General features: G+C 44.9%; 1 protein-coding gene across 1 annotated transcript in view; it reads right to left on the bottom strand.

Annotated features, from left to right (window-relative positions):
- Positions 1-23951, bottom strand: part of med14 (mediator complex subunit 14) — a 128220-nt gene that overhangs the window by 5911 nt on the left and 98358 nt on the right. The window lies entirely within an intron of this gene.

Below are 23951 nucleotides of genomic sequence, written 5' to 3'. Positions count from 1 at the left end.
TTTGTACGTTTAAACTTAACAACCATACCAGCAATTTTAAACAGATTATTTAGCTTACTTTAATATCTGGAATCACAAACTCTGGTGAGTTAAAAATGCTTTGAGGAGATCATTAATCAGAGTTAGATTGAGCTACATATTTTGCACCAGCCAAGTATACAGGTCAAATATCTACTGAAAAAAGCAAACCACTAGTTACGAGAAATCCTATGCCATTGAACAAATGCTATGTGCTTAGTTTGAAAAAGCCAACCATAATGCTTTTTACATGATCGATTAATTTAGAACTGCCATTCATCGCTCAAAAAAAAAAAAAAAAAAATCCCTTCATTTGCAAAATTCCAATTGTTTAGCCTATTGGTTCTGTTCACCAAAAATCATTTCTGCAGCTACTGATGTTCTCACCCACACACTCACCTCTCCACCCTAATTACCAATAAAACCATTACTTACTCTCACCCTGCCCCTGCCCCCCCGGCCAAATCGCCGCTTTCTCAAATCTGAGGTCTGCAGATTTGAAGGGATATGGTGGCCAACTGGTTTAGTCAATCACTGTGCGATATGGCTGGAATAAATCTGCTAAAACTACTCAATATTCCAGGATCATCCTGGAATGCAAAGGTAACTCCCAACTTATTTCCTTTACTGCAAATTGTCTTCTTGAACACCTTTATCACCCTCACCCTCCAATAGTAATTGTGAGGATTTCTTTGTTATTAAGATAGAGACAATCCAATCAGTTGCCTCTGCCACGTCTCTGTCTCCTCCTTCCCACCTGGCCAAAGTTTGTCTAATGTTCCACACAGTGATCACAATTCAGTAAGTTTTAAAGTGCTGGTGGACAAGGATAAGAGTGGTCCTAGAGTGAATGTGCTAAATTGGGGGAAGGCTAATTATAACAATATTAGGCAGGAACTGAAGAACATAGATTGGGGGCGGATGTTTGAGGGCAAATCAACATCTGACATGTGGGAGGCTTTCAAGTGTCAGTTGAAAGGAATTCAGGACTGGCATTTTCCTGTGAGGAAGAAGGATAAATATGGCAAATTTCATGATCCTTGGATAACAAGGGATATTGTAAGCCTCGTCAAAAAGAAAAAGGAGGCATTTGTCAGGGCTAGAAGGCTGGGAAAAGACAAAGACTGTGTGGAGTATAAGGGAAGTAGGAAGGAACTTAAGCAAGGAGTCAGGAGGGCTAAAAGGGGTCACGAAAAGTAATTGGCAAATAGGGTTAAGGAAAATCCCACGGCTTTTTACACGTACATAAAAAGCAAGAGGGTAGTCAGGGAATGGGTTGGCCCACTGAAGGACAGGGGAGGGAATCTTTGTGTGGAGCCAGAGGAAATGGGCGAGGTACTAAATGAATACTTTGCATCAGTATTCACCAAAGAGCAGGAATTGGTGGATGTTGAGTCGGTAGAAGGGTGTGTAGATAGCCTGGGTCACATTGAGATCCAAAAAGATGAGGTGTTGGGCAACTTGAAAAATATTAAGGTGGATAAGTCCCCAGGGCTTGATGGGATCTACCCCAGAATGTTAAGTATTGGGTTAAGAGACATTGCAATTAGTTGTCTCATTTATGTTAAGTATCCATTAATTGATACTGATATGTAAAGGGGCTTCAGGTGGCCTCTGTGAGGTGGTATGTTGTTAAGAGTTTTGTGCAGAGGCTGTGGAAGTGAAATAGATGGTGTTTGGTGAAAAGGAACAAGAATTTTAGACTCTTCATTTCACAGCAACTAAAACGTCTAATAATGGTAGCAGAGGATGGTTGCTGTGTAAATGTGAAGGGTTGAAAGATACAACTTGTCCTGATCAAACCAAGGAGTGAGTGAGAAGGAAAAAAAAAAGATACATGGCTGAACCCAGGGTAAAGATGGCTGGATATGACTATCTTCCTTTATTTTCTGAAAGGGAATCGTACGATCAATGGAGAAGTGCAGTAGTTATGTGGGCTAAAGTAACAGCTGTGGGAAAGAGAAAACAAGGTATGGCATTGGCTCTTTCTCTACCATATGGCCGTAAAATCCGAAACAAAGTGCTTTCTGAGCTGGAATTGGAAGAGTTAGACTCAGAAGAAGGTCTGGAGACTTTATTACATTATATCGATAAGATTTATAAGAAATATGACTTGTTAAGTGCGTATGAAGCATGGTCGGATTTTGATAAGTTCTGGAAAATGGAGGATATCTCCATGGAAGACTATATAATGGAATTTGGCAGACTATATAAAAGGCTGCAGAAACACAATCTGGAATTTCCACAGTCTGTGTTGGCCTTTAAATTACTTGACTGTGCTAGAGTGAGCAACATGGATAGGCTCCTGGTTTTGACAGGAGTTCAGTTTACTGATAAGGATACCTTATTCGAACAGATGACAAAAGCTTCACAAAAGTTTCTGGGGAAACATTAGATTCCGATGGCTCTGATGACCCAAATAGGTCAGCCTGCAATAAAGCAGAATATGGAAGATACACTAGTAACAGGATGGCGAAATCGTATGGCTCCGAACAGGGCTCAAGACTATAGACGGAGACCGAGACAAGGAAATTATGAAGACAGAAACCCAGTTAGAACCTACAATAGGAAGATGAACCCCAGAAATGCACGGGGCATGATAAATCGATGTTTTCGATGTGACTCTCAATACCATTATGCTTTCAACTGTCCAACTCGTTATGATAGAGTGTTTGAAGCGACACATGACACGGAAGAGTCAGAAGAGGAAAAAGATAGTGACCAGAAAGAAGGCACTGTCCTATTGACAAGCAGTTTTACGCCGGTAATGAGGGTGTTGGTTGCAGAATCCTTCGACTCTGCTGTATTGGACAGTGGCTGCACATCTACTGTGTGTGGAATTGACTGGTTAAAATGTTATCTGGACTCTTTGAATGCTGAAAATCGTAACAAGGTTAAGGAATTTGAAAGTTCCACAAGTTTCAGGTTTGGGGATGTTGGGGCTGTTTAGCACAGGGCTAAATCGCTGGCTTTGAAAGCAGACCGAGGCAGGCCAGCAGCACGGTTCAATTCCCGTAACAGCCTCCCCGAACAGGCTCCGGAATGTGGCAACTAGGGGCTTTTCACAGTAACTTTCATTTGAAACCTACTTGTGACAATAAGTGATTTTCATTTTCATAATACTCTGAAGTCGCTGAAAAGAGTGGTGATCCCTTGCAATATTGCCGGAGTGAATAATTTCATTAGCACGGATGTTGTATCAAGTGAGATACCTTTGCTTCTGAGCAGACCATCGATGAAGAAGGCACACATGAAACTGGATATGGAACAGGATACGGCAACAGTTTTTGGAAAGACGGTGGACTTACAATTTACACAGTCGGGACACTATTGTATTCCATTACTGACAAATAATTTTTCAAGTAGAGTGGTTAAGGATGTGTTAATGGCAGTTGAAAATGGGACTTTAGCTGATAAAACGCTTGTGGTATTAAAACTGCATAGGCAATTTGCACATCCGTCTCCTCGGAGGCTGAAACATTTATTAAAGGATGCAGGGGTAAGGGATGACGACTATACTAAACTGATAGAACATGTTAGTGACCGCTGTGAAGTTTGTAGGAAGTACAGAAGGACACCAGCACGACCGATAGTAACCCTACCTTTGGCCAGGGATTTTAACGACATTGTGGCCATGGACCTTAAGATCTGGGATAAAGCAAATAATATGTTTATTTTGCATTTTGTAGATTTAGCAACCAGATTTAGTCAATCAACGATTGTACGAAGTAAAGAAAAGAGAGTAATTCTGGATCAAATCGTGGAAAAATGGTTAGGGACAGGAATGGGTCCACCGGCAAAATTCCTTCCAGACAATGGGGGAGAATTTGCTAGTGATGAGTTTAGGGATATGTGTGAAAACATGAATATCAGAGTTATGAATACGGCTGCAGAAAGCCCATTTACTAATGGTGTCTGCGAAAGAAATCATGCTGTCATCGATGACCTGCTTCGGAAAATTTTGGCAGATCGACCAAATTGCAGGTTAAATTCAGCTTTAGCATGGGCAGTACATGCAAAGAATTAATTGCTGATGGTTGGGGGCTATAGTCCTTATCAATTAGTGTTTGGTAGAAATCCTAAAATTCCATCCATTTTGGATGACCAGCCTCCAGCTTGGGAGGGGACTACAATTAGCTCTGGTTTTGGTGAACATTTAAATGCATTACATAGCAGGAGAAAAGCTTTTTTGGAAGCAGAAGTCTCTGAAAGAATTCAGAGCTTTAAGACATAACGTACGGCCATCAGATGCCGTTTTCAGCAAGTAGACATGGTATACTATAAGAGAGACAAGTCTAATGAAATGAAAGACCCAGGGAAGATCATAGGCATAGGTGGCAAAACAATTATTTTGCAACATGTTAATCAAACTGTTAGGGTCCATTCATCAAGGATAATGGGCACAGATTACAAATTTTCAAATTTAGACAGAGCAGGCAGACATGACGAGGAACCAGAGTCATCTGGTACGCATGTGTTACAGAACTATGAGGACCAATTAACTGATATAGACAGGGTTCCTGTGGAGGAACACAACACTTCTGGTGAATTAAAACAGGCCATTTTTCCGAAAGGGCAACTGCCAAAAGTTGGTACAAAAGTGACATATTTGCCTGAAGGGTCTAGTCAATGGACGGATGCAACTGTTATTAGTAGAGCAGGGAAGGCCACTGGAAAGTATAAACATTGGTTGAATGTATAGCATTCAGGGGAAGGAGTCAAGACAATGGATTGGGAAAACAAAGTTCAAAAATGGAGGGCACAGAAACGCAGTGCCAGTTCAGATAGTACATCGGATAGTGAACCGGTCCGCAGGAAAAGGTCGAGTATTATTGAAAGGACATCCCACAGCAGAAGGGAAAGATCAAGCAGTAGCAGTACAGAACGAGATACCAGGCGGGAGAGGGGACGTAGTTTGTGAAGGTCTCGGAACATGAGTAAGACTACGAATACTAATAGGAGTAGAAGCCCACATGCACATGAGATTTTGGTGGCTTCAAATAAATTAGATGAAAAAGTTATTTGGAGTGAATTTGGGGTATACACGGAAGTACCGGATAGGGGACAAAGAGCTCTATCCCACAGATGGATTTGCACGGAAAAGGTTCTTCCGGATGGAATTTATAAGGCAAAGGCCAGGCTCGTGGCAAGGGGACTTGAAGAAAACTTAGAAGATCAGGATTTAAGGGTAGATTCACCTACAGCAGGAAAGGTTATTTTAAAGATCTTCTTGGCTCTATTAGCCACAAAGACATGGGAATGCAAATGTATAGATATAAAAGCTGCATTTTTGCAGGGTCATCAGCTCCAGAGAGACATTTTTCTCCGTCCTCCTAAAGAAGCAGCTAACACAGAAGGGGTACTCTGGAAGTTGAACAAATGTGTATATGGATTAAACGATGCATCTAGAGTCTGGTATTTTTCAGTAAGGTCAGTTTTGTTAAAGTTAGGCTGTTGCCAGTTGAAAGCAGGTCCTGCAATGTTTTACTGGCACTATAAAGGAAATCTTTCTGGCATTTTTATGATGCATGTCGATGATTTTTTGTGGGGTGGGACTAATGATTTTGAAGCTATTGTAATCTCTGGTTTGAGGAAAAAAAAGGTGGGACATCATGTGTGTGTTTTTGAGTTTCTTGACATTTTGTTTTCACCTAATTATTTTTTTTCTCCAAGGAAGGGGAGACTGTTAAGTAATGGGTTAAGAGACATTGCAATTAGTTGTCTCATTTATGTTAAGTATCCATTAATTGACACTGATATGTAAAGGGGCTTCAGGTGCATTTAAATATATTGGACTGGAAATTGGACAGACTAAGTTAGGGGCAACTTTACTTCGGCAATCTTATTTGGAAAGCATCAGCCCAATAGCAATTGGTCATGGCCGAGTTTCACAAAAAGACGCAATGGTTTCAAAGATAGAAAAAGAGCAACTGCGAAGTTTAATTGGGCAACTGAACTGGTTAGGTAGACAGACTAGACTGGACCTGAGTTTTGATGTCTTAGAGTTGAGTACAAAAATGAATGATCCCAAAGTGGAAGACATAATAAGAGCAAATAAAGCATTGGCCAAACTAAAAATGCAGGAGTGGGTTTTGAAGTTCCCGGTTTTAGGTGACCTTAAGCACTTGAAACTCATAGTTTATAGTGATGCGTCCTACGCAAATTTATGTGATGGGGTTTCAAGCGCAGGAGGTTTTATAATTTTCCTTTTGGGGAACAATGGTAAATGTTGCCCACTTGTGTGGGAAACAAAGAAAATAAGGAGAGTGGTGAAAAGCACTTTGGCTGCTGAGACGCTAAGCCTTGTAGAGGCGGTGGATATGGCTTTTTATTTCAGTATGATATTGACAGAAATTTTGGGATTAGGGGATTTGGGTAATATACCTATTGTCTGTCACATTGACAATAAATCCCTGTGGGAAAATGTGCACTCTACAAAAAGTGTCAATGAAAAGAGGTTACGGATAGACATCGCAAGTTTGAAGCAGATGTTGGACAGAGGGGAAATAACAAAAATTAAATGGGTCGACAGGAGCTATAAACTGTCAGACTGTTTTACGAAAAGAGGGGCGAGTTCACAGAAACTTTTGGATATTGTTAATGAAGGGCGCTTGTTTCTGTGGCTGTTGTTTTTTTCTTTCTCGTCCAAACAAAAAAAAAAGGTGGGACATCATGTGTGTGTTTTTGAGTTTCTTGACATTTTGTTTTCACCTAATTATTTTTTTTCTCCAAGGAAGGGGAGACTGTTAAGTAATGGGTTAAGAGACATTGCAATTAGTTGTCTCATTTATGTTAAGTATCCATTAATTGACACTGATATGTAAAGGGGCTTCAGGTGGCCTCTGTGAGGTGGTGTGTTGTTAAGAGTTTTGTGCAGAGGCTGTGGAAGTGAAATAAATGGTGTTTGGTGAAAAGGAACAAGAACTTTAGACTCTTCATTTCACAGCAACTAAAACGTCCAACACAGAATACTGAAGGAGGCAAGAGAGGAAATTGCGGAGGCCTTGACAGAAATCTTTGGATCCTCACGGTCTTCAGGTGATGTCCCGGTGGACTGGAGAATAGCCAATGTTGTTCCTTTGTTTAAGGAGTGTAGCAAGGATAATCCAGGGAACTACAGGCCCGTGAGCCTTACATCACTGGTAGGGAAATTACTGGAGAGAATTCATCGAGACAGGATCTACTCCCATTTGGAAGCAAGGGGTTGTATTAGCGAGAGGCAACACTGTGTTGTGAAGGGGAGGTCGTGTCTCACTAACTTGATAAGTTTTTCGAAGAGGTCACAAAGATGATTGATGCAGGGAGGGCAGTGGATGTTGTCTATATGGACTTCAGTAAGGCTTTTGACAAGGTCCCTCATGGCACACTGGTACAAAAGGTGAAGTCACAGGGGATCAGAGGTGAGCTGACAAGATGGATACAGAACTGGCTAGGTCATAGAAGGCAGAGAGTAGCAATGGAAGAGTGCTTTTCTGATTGAAAGGCTGTGACTAGTGGTGTTTCGCAGGGATCAGTGCTGGGACCTTTGCTGTTCGTAGTATATATAAATGATTTGGAGGAAAATGTAACTGGTCTGATTAGTAAGTTTGCAGATGACACAAAGGTTGGTGGAATTGCGGATAGCGATGAGGACTGTCAGAGGATACAGCAGGATTTTGGAGACTTGGGCGGAGAGATGGCAGATGGAGTTTAATCCAGACAAATGAGAGGTAATGCATTTTGGAAGGTCTAATACAGGTAGGGAATATACAGCGAATGGTAGAACCCTCAAGAGTATTGACAGTCAGAGACATCTTGGTGTACAGGTCCACAGGTCACTGAAAGGGGCAACACAGGTGGAGAAGGTAGTCAAGAAGGCATACGGCATGCTTGCCTTCATTGGCCGGGGCATTGAGTATAAGAATTGGCAAGTCATGTTGCAGCTGTATAGAACCTTAGTTAGGTCACACTTGGAGTATAGTGTTCAATTCTGGTCGACACACTACCAGAAGAATGTGGAGGCTTTAAAGAGAGTGCAGAAGAGATTTACCAGGATGTTGCCTGGTATGGAGGGCATTAGCTATGAGGAGGTTGAATAAACTCCGTTTGTTTTCACTGGAACGCCGGACGGGTTGAGGGGTGACCTGATAGAGGTCTACAAAATTATGAGGGGCATAGACAGAGTGGATAGTCAGAGGCTTTTTCCCAGGTAGAGGGGTCAATTACTAGGGGGCATAGGTTTAAGGTGAGAGGGGCAAGGTTTAGAGGAGATGTACGAGGCAAGTTTTTTTACACAGAGGGTAGTGGGTGGCTGGAACTCGCTGCCGGAGGAGGTGGTGAAAGCTGGGACGATAGTGACGTTTAAGGGGCATCTTGACAAATACATGAATAGGATGGGAATAGAAGGATACGGACCCCGGAAGTGTAGAAGATTTTAGTGTAGACGGGCAGCGTGGTCGGCGCAGGCTTGGAGGGCCGAAGGGCATGTTCCTGTGCTGTACTTTTCTTTGTTCTTTGTTCCCCCCTGCCCTAACTCTGAATGTGCATATTTCTATGGTTTCTCTCCTGTATCCCCTTATGCCGTCTCCACGCTCATCATGTCCACGAGACATCTCCTGCTCTCGCGATTCTATTCCCACTAAATGATCACCCAACTTGCCCCCAGTCCTCATGTTAGCCAATATTGTTTTAAAATATATTTTTATTAAACAATTTTCATTTATAACAAACAAAATACACAATATCAACTTGAAAAATAGATGTTACAAAGTACAATATTAGAAAAACAGAACCAACAGTCCAAAGATGTGCAAGGTAGGTGGATTGGCCATGCTAAATTGCCCTTAGTGTCCAAAAAGGTTAGGAGGGGTTATTGGGTAACAGGGATAGGGTTGAGGTGAGGGCTTATGTGGGTCGGTGCAGACTCGATGGGCCAAATGGCCTCCTTCTGCACTGTATGTTCTATGTTCAACCAAAGCCCACCCAGGATAGAAATGCCCTTTCCCCAACAACTAAAAATTTAGAGTACCCAATTCATTTTTCCAATTAAGGGGCAATTTAGCATGGCCAATCCACCTACCTTGCACATCTTTGGGTTGTGGGGGCGAAACCCACGCAAACACGGGGAGAATGTGCAAACTCCACACGGACACTGACCCAGAGCCGGGATCGAACCTGGGACCTCGGCGCCGTGAGGCAGCAGCACTAACCACTGCGCCACCGTGCTGCCCCCTTTCCCCAACAATAAGAATTAACCCCACTACCAGTTGATTGTGATTAATTCTTTAAAGTAGGAAATGAAATGCTGCCACGTCAGGTAGCACCCTTCGACCGACCCCCTGTCAGTGTACTTGACCTTCTCCAGGTGTAAAAATTCCATTCCAACCAGATTGAGGTGATTGGCGGAGCAGCAGATATCCATCCCAGCAGAACTCGCCTCTGGGCTATCAGCGAGGCAAAGGCGAGAGCATCCGCCTTCAATGCTGTCTGCAACCCAGTCGGGTCCAATACCCGAAAATGGCCTCCAAAGGACAAGGCTCCAGATCAATGTTGAGAATCATTGACATAGTGTTAAAGAAGGAAACCCAACAGCTTGCCATTCTGGGACATGACCAGAACATACAAGTGTGATTAGCAGGTCCCAAAGAACATTACTCACACCTGTCCTCCACTCCCAAAAAGAAATCCCTCATCCTAGCTTTACTTAGGTGAACCCTGTGTAGTACCTTGAACTGAATTAGATGGAGTCATGCACAGGAGGACGTGAAGCTCACCCTGCAAAGGGCTTCACACCACACGTCCCCATCTAAAATATGCCCCAGTTCTCCCTCCCATTTTGCCCACATCTAGTGGGGCTACCTCCGTCGACAAGGTTTGCCCATAGATGCTGGAAATGCTCTCCCCACCAGACCCTGCAAGCGATAGGATCCTACTCAACTAGGAGGGTTGCTGAGCCAAGGGGAATGTGGGAAAAGTCTTCCGAACAAAATCATGTCCTTGGGGGTAATGGAACAAGTTTGCCCCAAAAGTTGTAACATTGTTGATAATACCTCCAAGCTAGCAAACTGCCCCTCCACAAATAGATCCCTAAAACCTAAACATCATATCTAAACTTGATGGAGCAAATAGGTGGTTGCCACAGATGGGGGCCAGAATTTTAAAAAAATTATATTTTTATGAAGACAAAATTTTCAACATTACTAAAATATCCCCAACACCTCACAGCCAATCCCAACCCAGTTTTATACCAAGACTATCCTCGCCACAACTCCCCCACCACCACAAAAGACCCTAATACTCACCACCCCTCCCAACAGCTGACAGTAACCAGCACCCTGAAAAAGGCAATGAACAGCTGCTACCTTGAGTAAAGCCCATCCCCAAACCCTCTTCCCGTCCTGCCTTCCCCATTTTAGCTCCTTTATCTCTCTCTCTCTCTCTCTCTCTCTCTCTCTCTCTCTCTCTCTCTCTCTCCCCCCCCCCCCCCCCCCCCACTTCCTCCTTCCGACATCTCAATTCTCCTTGAAGAAGTCGATGAATGACTTCCACCTTTGGGCAAACCCTTCAACCGACCCTACGATTTTCTCTGTAGGAGCTCCGCCAGGTCACTCACCCACACCAGTTTTGGTGGCTCCGTGTCCCTCCACCCAAAACTCGCCTCCAGATTATTGACAAAGGCCTTCGTCCCTGCCTGCAGCCCCAGTGAGTCCGACTCGCCAAAAATGGCCACCAATGGGCAGGCTCCAACCTAACACCCAGAATCTGACATTGTTTTAAAAAAAAAAAAGGAGACCCAAAAATTAACACGCTTGGGGCAGGACCAGAACATGTGCGTGTGATTCACCAGCACCCTGTAGCACCAGTCAAACCAGTCCTCCACCCCAGAGAAGAATCTACTCATATGTGCGTATGCCCTCTACACAACCTTGAACTGTATCAGACTTTAAACCTTACACACAAGGGAGTAAAGTTAACCCTATCAAGTTCCTGACTCCACACAACTCCCCCCCCCACCCCCCCACCCCAAGACCAAACCCAGCTTGTGCTCCCATTTCCTCTTTATTTAAAAAAAAAAAGTGTTTTATTCCAAACGTATATAAAAGATGATAAAACATAAACAATTTGTGGAACAAACTCCCCAACATACAACTATATAGTTTGTACACATTTTCCCCCTTTTCACCCCCCATCTCCCTCCCACCACCTCACTCCCCTGCGACAAACAGCTCCTCAAACACGGCCACGAACAACCCCCCGCCTCAAAGCCCTCCGCTGAACCCCTTAATTCGTACTTAATCTTTTCCAACTGAAGAAATATAGGTCCCCCAGCCAAGCCGCCAGCCCCGGTGGCGTTGCTGACCGCCACTCGAGCAGAATTCTCTGACGGGCAATCAGAGAGGCGAAGGCCACAACATTAGCCTTCCTCTCCTTCATTAGCTCCAGCTTCTCCGATATCTCAAATATCTCCACCAATGGATCCGGCTCAACCTCTACCTCCACTATCCTTTTTTTTTTTAAGAAGTAAATTTGAGTACCCAATTAATTTTTTCCAATTAAGGGGCAATTTAGCATGACCAATCCACCTATCCTGCACATCTTTGGGTTGTGGCAGTGAAACCCACGCAAACACGGGGAGAATGTTCAAACTCCACGCGGACAGTGACCCAGAGCCGGGATCGAACCTGGGACCTTGGAGCCATGAGACAGCAGTGCTAACCATACCCCCACTATCCTGGTTAGTGCCGCAAACACTCCCGCCCAAAATCTCCCCAATGTTTCATAGCCTCAGAATACATGAACATGATTCGCTGGTCCTCGCCCACACTTCTCATACTCGTCTGTTACTCTCTGGAAGAAACCACTCATTCTTGCCCAAATCATGTGTGCCCTATGTACCACCTTGAACTGTATCAGGCTCATGCTTGCGCATGAGAATTTGCCCTGTACAACTCCTTAGAGGAATCCCTAAACACCTCGTTTATCTTCCCCAGCTCCGACACCACATCCCCTGCCCCAGTCCGTATCTTCAATATTTCTCTGGATGCGGCCTGCCTCCATAGCTGATGTGCTAACATTCGACTCGGCTTCTCCCCGTATTCGTACTGCACCCCATTGCCTTACACAGTTGTCCTACCGCCCTCCCCATCGTCAAACTATCAAATTGCCCCTGTAATTTTTTTGCACCTCACCAATCCCTCCATGGTGGGCGCCCTTGAGCACTCCCTTTCTACCCCCACTATCTCATTCTTAGCCGTTCATAATCCTCCCTCCTTTCCCTATTCACATGTGCCTTGAATGAGATAATCTCCCCTCGGGCCACCGCTTTTAGCGCTTCCCAAAACATGGCCGCCGACCCCTCCCTGATTTGGCTCAATTCTACATAATCTTTAATCACAGCCCGCACTTTGTCACAAAACCTCCACCTGCCAACAATCCCGAATTGAGCCTCCACCGTGGCCTCTGCTCCCGTCCTGATCTCCAGCCACTGGGCGCAAGATCCGAGATGACCATCCCCGCATATTCTGCCCCCTCCACCCCAACCACAAAAAAGTCTATTCTTGAATGCACCCTATACACATGTGAGAAAAAGGAATACTTCCTTCCCCTCTGGCTTCTTGAAGAGCCAGGGGTCCACCATACCCATCGTTTCCATAAACCCATCCAGCTCCTTTGCCATTCGTATTCTACCCATTGACCTGGGGCTCGACATATCTACCCTCGGTTCTAGGACACAATTGAAATTTCCTCCCATAATCAACTGGTGCGTGGCCAAGTCCGGGACTGCTGCCAGTAACCCCCTCATAAAACCTACATTGTCCCAATTCGGTGCACACACATTCACCAAAACAACCGGCATCCCCTTCTAATACCCCACTCACCAGTGTCAGGTGGATGTACCTTTAAGAAATGGGTGTTTATCAAATAGCTGCAGTGATGTCAGTGTGTGGGTGGAGCTGTGCTGTCTGTCTGGCTTTTACTTTCATTTTGAGCTGGCAGCTTCAGTGTGTTTAGTTTCGTTTTCAGAGTTGGAGAGCTGCATTCAAACAAGAAGCTGTATATCTCTCTGCAATCTAAAGACGGTCTCCAAATCACTTGATGATTTCAAAGTAATACCTGTTTCTGTAGAGAATTTAAACCTGTTGGCTTTATTTAAAAAGGGTTTAACTTATGGATGTTGTTTGGGAAGTTATTACGGGTTATCTATAGAGTACTGTATCTTTTGAGGGGTGGTCAGGGTTGGTAGTTGACAAACTGTTTACTGTGTGTTTATAAAATGTTAACTGGATTCATAGAATAAACATTTTGTTTTTCTTTAAAAATACTTTTAGTTATCTGTTGCATCACAACTGACATAGAGCCTACTTTAAAATGCTGCCTCAATTAATTCCAAATCCTCAAAGGGTGATTATCACTGGGCTCAACGAAGCTTTTATCAGAGAGAACGGGAGCAAAGTAGTAACAAGAGCTCTCATACTCGATCCAATGCACAAAGCCTCCATCCGCCCCCATATAGATCCAGATCTTTAAATTACCCCTCCACCTTCTGATCCGCCCAGTAATAACACAGCAGATGAGATAGTATGAACCCCCCCTCAATGATCGTCTATCCCTTTGCAGAAATGCTCTGGGATCTTACTCACCCAAACAGAGGTAGGTATTGACTTATTGACCCTATCAAAGAAAGCCTCAGAAAGAAAGACTGGGAGACACTGCAACAAAAATAAAAACCTTCGAAGAACATTCATCTTCACCTCTGTACCCTTCCCGCCAAAGTCAGCGGAAGGGCATCCCACCTCTTCAAATCAGCCATCACCCCATCCACCAAGCTGACCAAGTTACATTTATGGAGCAAGGCCCAATCATGGGCCACCCAAATTCCCAGATACCAGAAACTAGTGCTGGCCGGACAAAACAGTAGCCTCCCCAGATCCACTCCCATTCTCAGGGGGTTCATTGGAAAAAATTCACTCTTGCCCAAGTTTAGCTTGTACCCTGAAAAGGAGTCAAACTCCCAGAGCACCTCCATATCCCCTCCACATTGGAGAGTGGGTCTGTGATATATATCAGCAAATCTGCATACAAGGACACCCTATGTTCCATACCTCCACACACTATTCCCCTCCAACTGATAGTTGACAGCAGCACAATGGCTAGCAGCTCAACGTTAAGACAAACAACAATAGAGATAATTGGCACCCCTGCCTTGTACCCCTGTTTAGTTGAAGGTACCCTGAGCTCAGGACATTAGTGCGGATACTTGCAGTGGGGCCCTATACAAAAGCCTACTCCAAGATATAAATTTTACCCTAAAGCCAAACTGCTCCAAAATCTCAAAGAGGTACCCCCACTTAATGCTTTTTCCACGTCCATCAAAATAATCACCTTTGACTGTCACTAAGGAGGGAAATAACACCACATTCAACAATCTCCTAATGTTTGCCAACAACTGCCGGCCGTTACGAAACCCTCTCTCATAGTCATAGAATTTACAGTACAGAAGGAGGCCATTCGGCCCATCGAGTCTGCACCGGCTCTTGGAAAGAGCACCCTACCCAAGGTCAACACCTCCACCCTATCCCCATAACCCAGTAACCCCACCCAACACTAAGGGCAATTTTGGACACTAAGGGCAATTTATCATGACCAATCCACCTAACCTGCACACCTTTGGACTGTGGGAGGAAACTGGAGCACCCGGAGGAAACCCACGCACACACGGGGAGGATGTGCAAACTCCGCACAGACAGTGACCCAAGCCAGAATCGAACCTGGGACCCTGGAGCTGTGAAGCAATTGTGCTATCCACAAGGCTACCATGCTGCCCCTCCTCAGAAATCACCCCCAGCAGGCAGGGCTGTAAATGAACTGCCAACACCTCAGTATCAGCATTTAACAGAGAAATGGGTTGGTCTGACCCATGCTCCGTGGGATCCTTGTCCTTTTTCAGAATCGGAATCAAAGAAAGCGTGTCTGGCAACTCAATAGCAGACATTACCTGCTCGCAAAATCCCTGATAAGCAAGCAACACTGTGTCCAACCTCCACGGGGTGACCTGACTCCAACAACAAGTCCACATAATGTGGGGTAAGATCTGAAATAATGATCGCCGAGCACCCCGGCCCTCTAACCCCAGGAGGTAGAGGCCTGCCCATCACAAAGAAATCAATTCGGGAGTAAACTCGATGAAGGCGAGATACCTTGGATAGGAATCGCTCGGTACCTAAATCTCCACGGGTCTGCGTCCACCCCCTCCCTCTCATCTTGTCCATGAACACCAACAACTCCTTTGCCACCCCTGATGCAGTCAAGGAATTGGGACTCTATCTATCCAGCCTAGGATCCAGATCACAACTGATGTCCTCCCGCCATAATTAACTGATGCGAATCGAGATCTGGAACAAAGGCCAGCACCTTCTTAATAAATTCCATTGTCATCCCAATTTGGTACACTTACTCTCAAATGGGTCTCCTGTAAAAAAAACACATCAGCTTTCAAACTCTTCGGGTGGCCAACACCTGGGACATTCTAACCCCTCACATTCCATGTAATCATCCGGACAGTGGGTCTCTGACCCACCACCCCTCCTTCCCAGGATCAGCCATATCCCCCGAGGCAGTCTAGCAGGGTTCAAGCTGCGCCAGCTCCAAGCCCACCCAAGATGACCACCATCACCCCCATCAAGCCAGTCTGAAAGCAAGGGAACAGTCACCATCAGCAAACCGCACCCCCCTTACTGGACACCAGTAAGGGTAGGTGGGAAATCACGTGGGGGAGATTGAGTAAATTAAAGAGAAATGAACGGTAACAGATCAAGTTAACAATAAAAGGTAATGATAATCAGAGTATGACAGGAAGGGATGGTGTGCGCGCCAAAGGATAGGGCCAGAGTTTACAAAAATAGTAAAGAAATGGAATTAAGGGCGCTGTGTCCGAATGCCCACAGCATTCACAATAAAACAGATGAATTGTGAGCTCAAAAAGAAATTCATATGTATGGCATGATAGCCATTTCAGAGATGTGGCTGCAAGGAAACCAAAGCTGGAAAAGAATATATGACCTACGGGAAGGACAAGAAGCTAGGAAAAAGGTGGTGGGGTAGCTCTGTTAATTAAAGAGGGCATTAGAATTACTATTGTAGTGAGAGATGACCTTGGTTTTAAAGATCAAGATGTAGAATCAGTTTGAATGGAACTTAGAAACAGTGAGGAGCAGAAACCATTGCTGGGTGTTGTTTATAGATCAAACAGCAGTGCTATTGCAATATAAAATCAGGAATTTAGTGGCGTGTGTAACAAAGGTAACAGAGTAATCATGGGGATTTCAATCTACATATAAACTGGGTAAACCTAGTAAGAACGAACATTGTAGATGACAAATTCTTATAATGCAAGATGGTTTTCTAGCGACGGATGTTAAGGAACCAACTCGGGAACGTGCTATTTTAGATCCAGTATTGCGCAAAGAAAAAAGGCGGATGATGTAAAGGAGTCTTTCGGAAACAGTGGCGATATTACAATAGAATTTTACATTAAGTTTGAAAGTGATGTCATTCAGAGTCAAATCTAAACAAGGGAAACTATGAAGGTATAAGGAGAAACTGTATGACAATAGAATAAAAATATACAGTTTACAACAAAAGCACATTCCTTTATTGCACAAAAAAATCAGCAAGGCAAGTACTCCAACTGTGGTTAATAAAGTAATTCAAGGATTGCACTGGATCAAAGGAAGAGGTGCATAAAGTTGTTCAAAAAACGATAAGCCTGAGGATAGGGAGTATTTTAGAAATCCGCAAAGGAGGACCACGAAAAGAAAGGAAAGTAGAATATGAGAGTAAACCAGCATGGAACATAAAATCAGACTGTAAAAGTTTGTACAGGTGATCTACATCAGTGTTTAAAAAAGGATGGCTGCAGAGATAGTGGGCTCAATCTTACATGCCCCTGGTGAGCGTGTTTCCGCATGGGAGCACATAAAACGGAGTGCACACCATCCCAAAACCTTCCCACCCACCCCCAAGCTCTGACCCATAAATCGAGTTGGGGAAGGGCAATTCAGCAGCTCACCCACCTTATCTAAATTGACAACCGAGGGTCAATTTGGCTGGTTATCAAGCCATTTGGTCATGATCATACGCTCCCCACACCATAAAACGTTTAGTGTGGGAAGCAGGACATGAGGGGAAAAGCCCATTTGAAAAACACTTTGGAAGTGAAGGAAAGTGAAGGTCGTTCTTTGGGGGTTGCGCTTGACTGATCGCAAGGCTTAAATCCCGCCTACTTCCTACCTGCTCCCTCCCTTCAACCCAACCCTCTACATAACCTACCCAAACCCTCCTGGCCCAAGACCCTGGGCTCCCCTGGGATCCATGAGCCTTGCTCCTCCTCTTTTTCTGTTGTCCTGGCAGCTACCATTGAGACCGTCCTGGCGCTGCTGGGACTGATGGATTTGGCTAACAGCTCCAGAGGGCAGCACTTCTGCCCGAATGAGGGGTCAAAATCCCACTCAGTCTTGCAGTGTACTTTATGGACTCGGCGCGGAGCATGTCGGCTCCACGCCAACGTGGTTGAGGGCAGGCGTACCATCCGCCCACCACCCACTCCCATACCATTGCACACAGTAGATGCAATGGTGATCATCTTTCAAAATTCTATATGCTCTGGAATGATCCCTGCAGATTGGAAGGTGGCAGCTGTAACCCCACTGTTAAAAAAAGAGAGGAAACAGGCAACGACAGACCAATTTAGTCTCATGACAGTAATAGGGAAAATGCTAGAATCTATAAAAGAATGATGTGGAGATGCCGGCGTTGGACTGGGGTGAGCACAGTACGAAGTCTTACAACACCAGGTTAAAGTCCAACAGGTTTGTTTCGACGTCACTAGCTTTCGGAGCGCTGCTCAGAAGGAGCAGCGCTCAGAAAGCTAGTGACATCGAAACAAACCTGTTGGACTTTAACCTGGTGTTGTAAGACTTTGTACTATAAAAGAATGTGATAACAGGGCACCTAGAAAATAATGTTTGAATTGGACAGTGTCAACATGGAAGGTAACTACAGGGGCATGAGGGAGGAACTGACGAAAATCGACTGGGTGCAGAGCCTAGAGGGAAAGACAGTAGAACAGCAATGGCAGGAGTTTCTGGGAGTAATTGAGGACACAGTACAGAGGTTCATCCCAAAGAAAAGAAAGGTTATCAGAGGGGGGATTAGGCAGCCATGGCTGACAAAGGAAGTTAGGGAATGCATCAAAGCAAAAGAGAAAGCCTACAATGTGGCAAAGAGTAGTGGGAAGTCAGAAGATTGGGAAGGCTACAAAAACAAACAGAGGATAACAAAGAGAGAAATAAGGAAAGAGAGGATCAAATATGAAGGTAGGCTAGCCAGTAACATTAGGAATGATAGTAAAAGTTTCTTTAAATACATTAAAAACAAACGGGAGGCAAAAGTTGACATTGGGCCGCTCCAAAATGACGCTGGTAATTTTGTGATGGGAGACAAGGAAATAGCTGAGGAACTAAATAAGTACTTTGCGTCAGTCTTCACAGTAGAAGACATGAGTAATATCCCAACAATTCCGGAGAGTCAGGGGGCAGAGTGGAATATGGTAGCCATCACAAAGGAGAAAGTGCTAGAGAAACTAAGAGGTCTAAAAATTGATAAATCTCCGGGCCCAGATGGACTACATCCTAGAATTCTAAAGGAGATAGCTGAAGAAATAGTGGAGGTGTTAGTTATGATCTTTCAAAAGTCACTGGAGTCAGGGAAAGTCCCAGAGGATTGGAAAATCGCTGTTGTAACCCCCCTGTTCAAGAAGGGAACAAGGAAAAAGATGGAAAATTATAGGCCAATTAGCCTAACCTCGGTTGTTGGCAAGATTCTAGAATCCATTGTTAAGGATGAGATTTCTAAATTCTTGGAAGTGCAGGGTCAGATTAGGACAAGTCAGCATGGATTTAGTAAGGGGAGGTCGTGCCTGACAAACCTGTTAGAGTTCTTTGAAGAGATAACAAATAGGTTAGACCAAGGAGAGCCAATGGATGTTATCTATCTTGACTTCCAAAAGGCCTTTGATAAGGTGCCTCACGGGAGACTGCTGAGTAAAATAAGGGCCCATGGTATTCGAGGCAAGGTACTAACATGGATTGACGATTGGCTGTCAGGCAGAAGGCAGAGAGTTGGGATAAAAGGTTCTTTTTCGGCATGGCAACCGGTGACGAGTGGTGTCCCGCAGGGTTCAGTGTTGGGGCCACAGCTGTTCTCTTTACATATTAACGATCTAGATGACGGGACTGGGGGCATTCTGGCTAAGTTTGCCGATGATACAAAGATAGGTGGAGGGGCAGGTAGTATGGAGGAGGTGGGGAGGCTGCAGAAAGATTTAGACAGTTTAGGAGAGTGGTCCAAGAAATGGCTGATGAAATTCAACATGGGCAAGTGCGAGGTCTTGCACTTTGGAAAAAGGAATACAGGCATGGACTATTTTCTAAACGGTGACAAAATTCATAATGCTGAAGTGCAAAGGGACTTGGGAGTCCTAGTCCAGGATTCTCTAAAGGTAAACTTGCAGGTTGAGTCCGTAATTAAGAAAGCAAATGCAATGTTGTCATTCATCTCAAGAGGCTTGGAATATAAAAGCAGGGATGTACTTCTGAAGCTTTATAAAGCATTAGTTAGGCCCCATTTAGAATACTGTGAGCAATTTTGGGCCCCACACCTCAGGAAGGACATACTGGCACTGGAGCGGGTCCAGCGGAGATTCACACGGATGATCCCAGGAATGGTAGGCCTAACATACGATGAACGTCTGAGGATCCTGGGATTATATTCATTGGAGTTTAGGAGGTTGAGGGGAGATCTAATAGAAACTTACAAGATAACGAATGGCTTAGATAGGGTGGATGTAGGGAAGTTGTTTCCATTAGCAGGGGAGACTAGGACCCGGGGGCACAGCCTTAGAATAAAAGGGAGTCACTTTAGAACAGAGATGAGGAGAAATTTCTTCAGCCAGAGAGTGGTGGGTCTGTGGAATTCATTGCCGCAGAGGGCGGTGGAGGCCGGGACGTTGAGTGTCTTTAAGACAAGTTGATAAATTCTTGATTTCTCGAGGAATTAAGGGCTATGGAGAGAGAGCGGGTAAATGGAGTTGAAATCAGCCATGATTGAATGGCGGAGTGGACTCGATGGGCCGAATGGCCTTACTTCCGCTCCTATGTCTTATGGTCTTATGGATTTGCAACGGGAAATCATGTTTAGCAAACCTGTTGGGAGTTTTCTGAGGATGTAACTAACAGAATAGGCAAGGGGGAACTGATGGATATGGTATATTTGGATTTCCAGAAATCTTCTGAAAAGGTCCCAAACAAGTGATAAATAAAAAAAATTAGAGCACATAGGTAATATATTGGCACGGACTGAGAACTGGTTAATAGACAGAGTAGGAATAAATGGATTATTTTCAGGTTGGCAGGCTGTGACTAGTAGGGTACTGTAAAGATAAATCAATACTTAGGCCCCATCTATTCACAATCTATATCGATGATCTGGATGTGGGGATTAAATGCAACATTTCCAAGTTTGCAATGACACAAAACTAGGTGTGATGGGGATGTAAAGATGCCTCAAGGGCATTTGTTGAGGCTAAGCGAATGGACAAAAATTTGACAGCTGGAATACAATGTGGAGAAATGGTTATCAGAAATACAGGGTATTTCTTAAATGTGAGAGACTGGATAGCATTGAACTTCAAAAGTACTAGAATGTCCTTGTTCATGAGTCACTGAAAGCTAAAATAAGGTACAGCAAGCAATTAAGGCAAATGGCATACTGGCCTTTATTACAAGAGGATTTAAGTATATGAGTAAAGAGGTCTTACTGCACTTACATGGAGCCTTGGTAAGACCACACCTGAAATACCATGTGCAGCTTTGGTCTCTTTATGCAAGGAAAAATATACTTGCTATAGAGGGAGTGCAACCAAGGCTCACAAAATTAATTCCTGAGATGAAGGGAAATATTAACTAGACTGGGTCTTTATTCTCTGGAGTTTAGAAAAGTGGGGTGGTCTCATTCAAATATACAAGGTTCTCACAGGTTCAACAGGGTAGTTGCAGGAAGGATGTTTTTCTTGGTGTGTGTGTGTGTGGGGTGGGGGGGTGGGGCATGGTCTAGAACCTGGGGACACAGTTTCAGAATAAAGAGCTGACCATTTAGGACTGAGATGAAGAGGAATTTCTTAATTCAGACGGTGGTAAATCTTTAGAATTCTCTGTCTCAGTCGCTGAGTATGTTCAAGACTGGAATTGGTAGATTTCTATACACTAAAAACATCAAGGGATACATTGCTAGTACAAGAAAATTGTGTAGAAGATCAGCCATGATATCACTGATTGGCAGAGTGGGCTCCAAGAGCGGAACGGCCTACTCTTGATTCCTATGTTTGTATGTTGCAATGGCTTCTTTTCCTGATCCCATACCTTTACATCCGGTGACCCACAAGGATCTATCCTTGCCCCCTTCTATTTGTTATCTACATGCCCCTCGGTGACATATCGGAAAGCACAACGTTACTTTTTACATGTATACTGATGACAGCTGTACCTCTCTCGATTCCTCCACTGTGGCTACATTATCAGGCATCCAGTACTGGAGGAGAAGAAATTTCCTGAAATTAAATATTGGGAAGCCTGAAGCCATTTTTTTCAGCCCCTGCTGCCAACTACATTCCCTAGCTACCATCTCCTTCCCTGGCAATAGTCTAAGATTAAACTAGTCTGTTCACAACCTTGGTGTCACATTTCACCCGACATTAGTTTCCAATTCATATTCACGTCATCACTAAAACTGCCTATTTCCTCCTCCACACCATCACCCAACTTCACACCTGTTTCAGCTTATTTGCTGCTGAAACTTTCATTCATTCTTCTCTGAGAGGCGGTGGCTTAGTGGTATTGTTGCTGAACTCTTAATCCAGAAACCCAGGGTAATAATTTGGGGACCCGAGTTCGAAGTCCATGAAACCATTGTCGATTGTTGTAAAAACCCATCCTGTTCACTAATGTCCTTCAGAGAGGAAATCTTCCATTCTTGCCTGGTATGGCCTACAAGTGACTCCAGACCCACAGCAATGTGGCTGACTCTCAAATGCCCTCTGAAATGGCCTGGCAAGCCACTCAGTTGTAAACAACTGCTACAAAAACACGAAAAAAGGAATGAAACCGGACAGACCACCCGGCATTGACCCAGGCACCGAAAACGGCAACGGCAAACCCAGCCCTGTCGACCCTGCAAAGTCCTCCGTCCTCCGCACTAACATCTGGGGGCTTGTACCAAAGTTGGGAGAGCTGACTCACAGACCAGTCAAGCAACAGTCTGACGTAGTCATACGCACAGAATCATACCTTACAGGCAATGTCCCAGATACCACTATCACTATTCTTGGATATGTCCTGTCTCATCGGCAAGTCAGACCCAGCAGAGGTGGTGGCACAGTGGTATACGGTTGAAAGGGAGTTGCCCACATTCTCCCAGCGCCTGCGTTTGTTTCACCCCCACAACCCAAAGATGTGCATGGCAGCTGGATTGGCCACGCTAAATTGCCCCTTAATTGGAAAAAAAATTAAGTATTCTAAATTTTAAAAAAACCTCTGGACCCCATGAAATCTCTTGGCTTCAGGTTAAAGATGGGCAAGGAAACCTTCTGCTGATTACAATGTATCGTCCACTATCAGCTGATGAATCAGTATTCCTCCATGTTAAACACCACTTGGAGGAAGCACTGAAGGTGGCAAGGGCACAGAATGTACTCTGGGTGGGGGTCTTCAATGTCCATCACCAAGAGTGGCTCGGTTATACCACCACAGACCGAGCTGGCCAGGTCTTAAAGGACAAAGCTGCTCGACTAGGACTGTAGCAGGTGGTGAGGGAACCAAAAAGAAAAAACATACGTGACCTCACCCTCACTAATCTGCCTGCTACAGATGCATCTGTCGATGACAGTATTGGTAGAAGTGACCACCGCACAGTCCTTGTGGAGAAAAAGTCCCATTTTCACATTGAGGATACCCTCCATTGTGTTATTTGGCACTACCACCTTGCTAAAATGAGACTGACTTTGAATGGATCTAGCAATCCATGAGGCGCTTTGGGCCATCAGCAGCGTCAGAATTTTGCAATCTGCAACCTCATGGCCCGGCATATCCCCCACTCTGCCATTATCACCAAGTCATGGGGTCAACCCTGATTCAATGCATGCATAAAAATGGTGAAGCTACACCACAGGACTACTTGTGTGCCAAACAGCATAGGAAGCAAGCAATAGAGCCAAGCGATTCCACAACGAATGCATCAGATCTAAGCTCTGCAGTCCTGCCACATCTAGCCATGAATCGTGGTAGGCAATTAAACAACTCACTGGTGGAGGAGGCACCACAAATATCCCCATCCTCAATGATGGAGGAGCGCAGCACACACTGTGCAAAAGACAAGGCTGAAGCATTCAAAACAATCTTCAGCCAGCCGTGCCAAGTGGATGATCCATTTCGGTCTCCTCAGGAGGTCCCCAGCATCATAGATGTCGGGCGGGATTCTCCCAGCCCCGCATGGGGCCGGAGAATCCCCGCAACTGCGCCACGCCGCCCCGACGCGATTCTCAAAGCGGAGAATCGGTGCCATTGGCGCGGTGCTGATGACGGGCCGCTCTATGCGCCAGGCCACCGATTCTCCGGCCCAGATGGGCCGTGCGGCCACTTTAAAAAGGTAGAGTCCCGCCGGCACCGTCCACATCTGGTCGCAGCTGGCAGGAGCTCTGCGCGCAGGGTTGGGGGGCTCTGACCCCGGGGGGGGGGCCTCCGATGGGGACTGGCCCGTGATCAGGGCCCACCGATCGGCAGGCCGGCCTCTTGCTCCCCGGGCCTATTTTCGTACGCGCTGGCCCCTGAACTTCCGTGCCATGT

This window comes from Scyliorhinus torazame, chromosome 8, assembly GCF_047496885.1.
Source record: "Scyliorhinus torazame isolate Kashiwa2021f chromosome 8, sScyTor2.1, whole genome shotgun sequence".
Lineage (NCBI taxonomy): Eukaryota > Metazoa > Chordata > Chondrichthyes > Carcharhiniformes > Scyliorhinidae > Scyliorhinus > Scyliorhinus torazame.
Note: the sequence above shows the minus strand (reverse complement) of the source record. Positions and strands in the feature narration are given on the sequence as shown.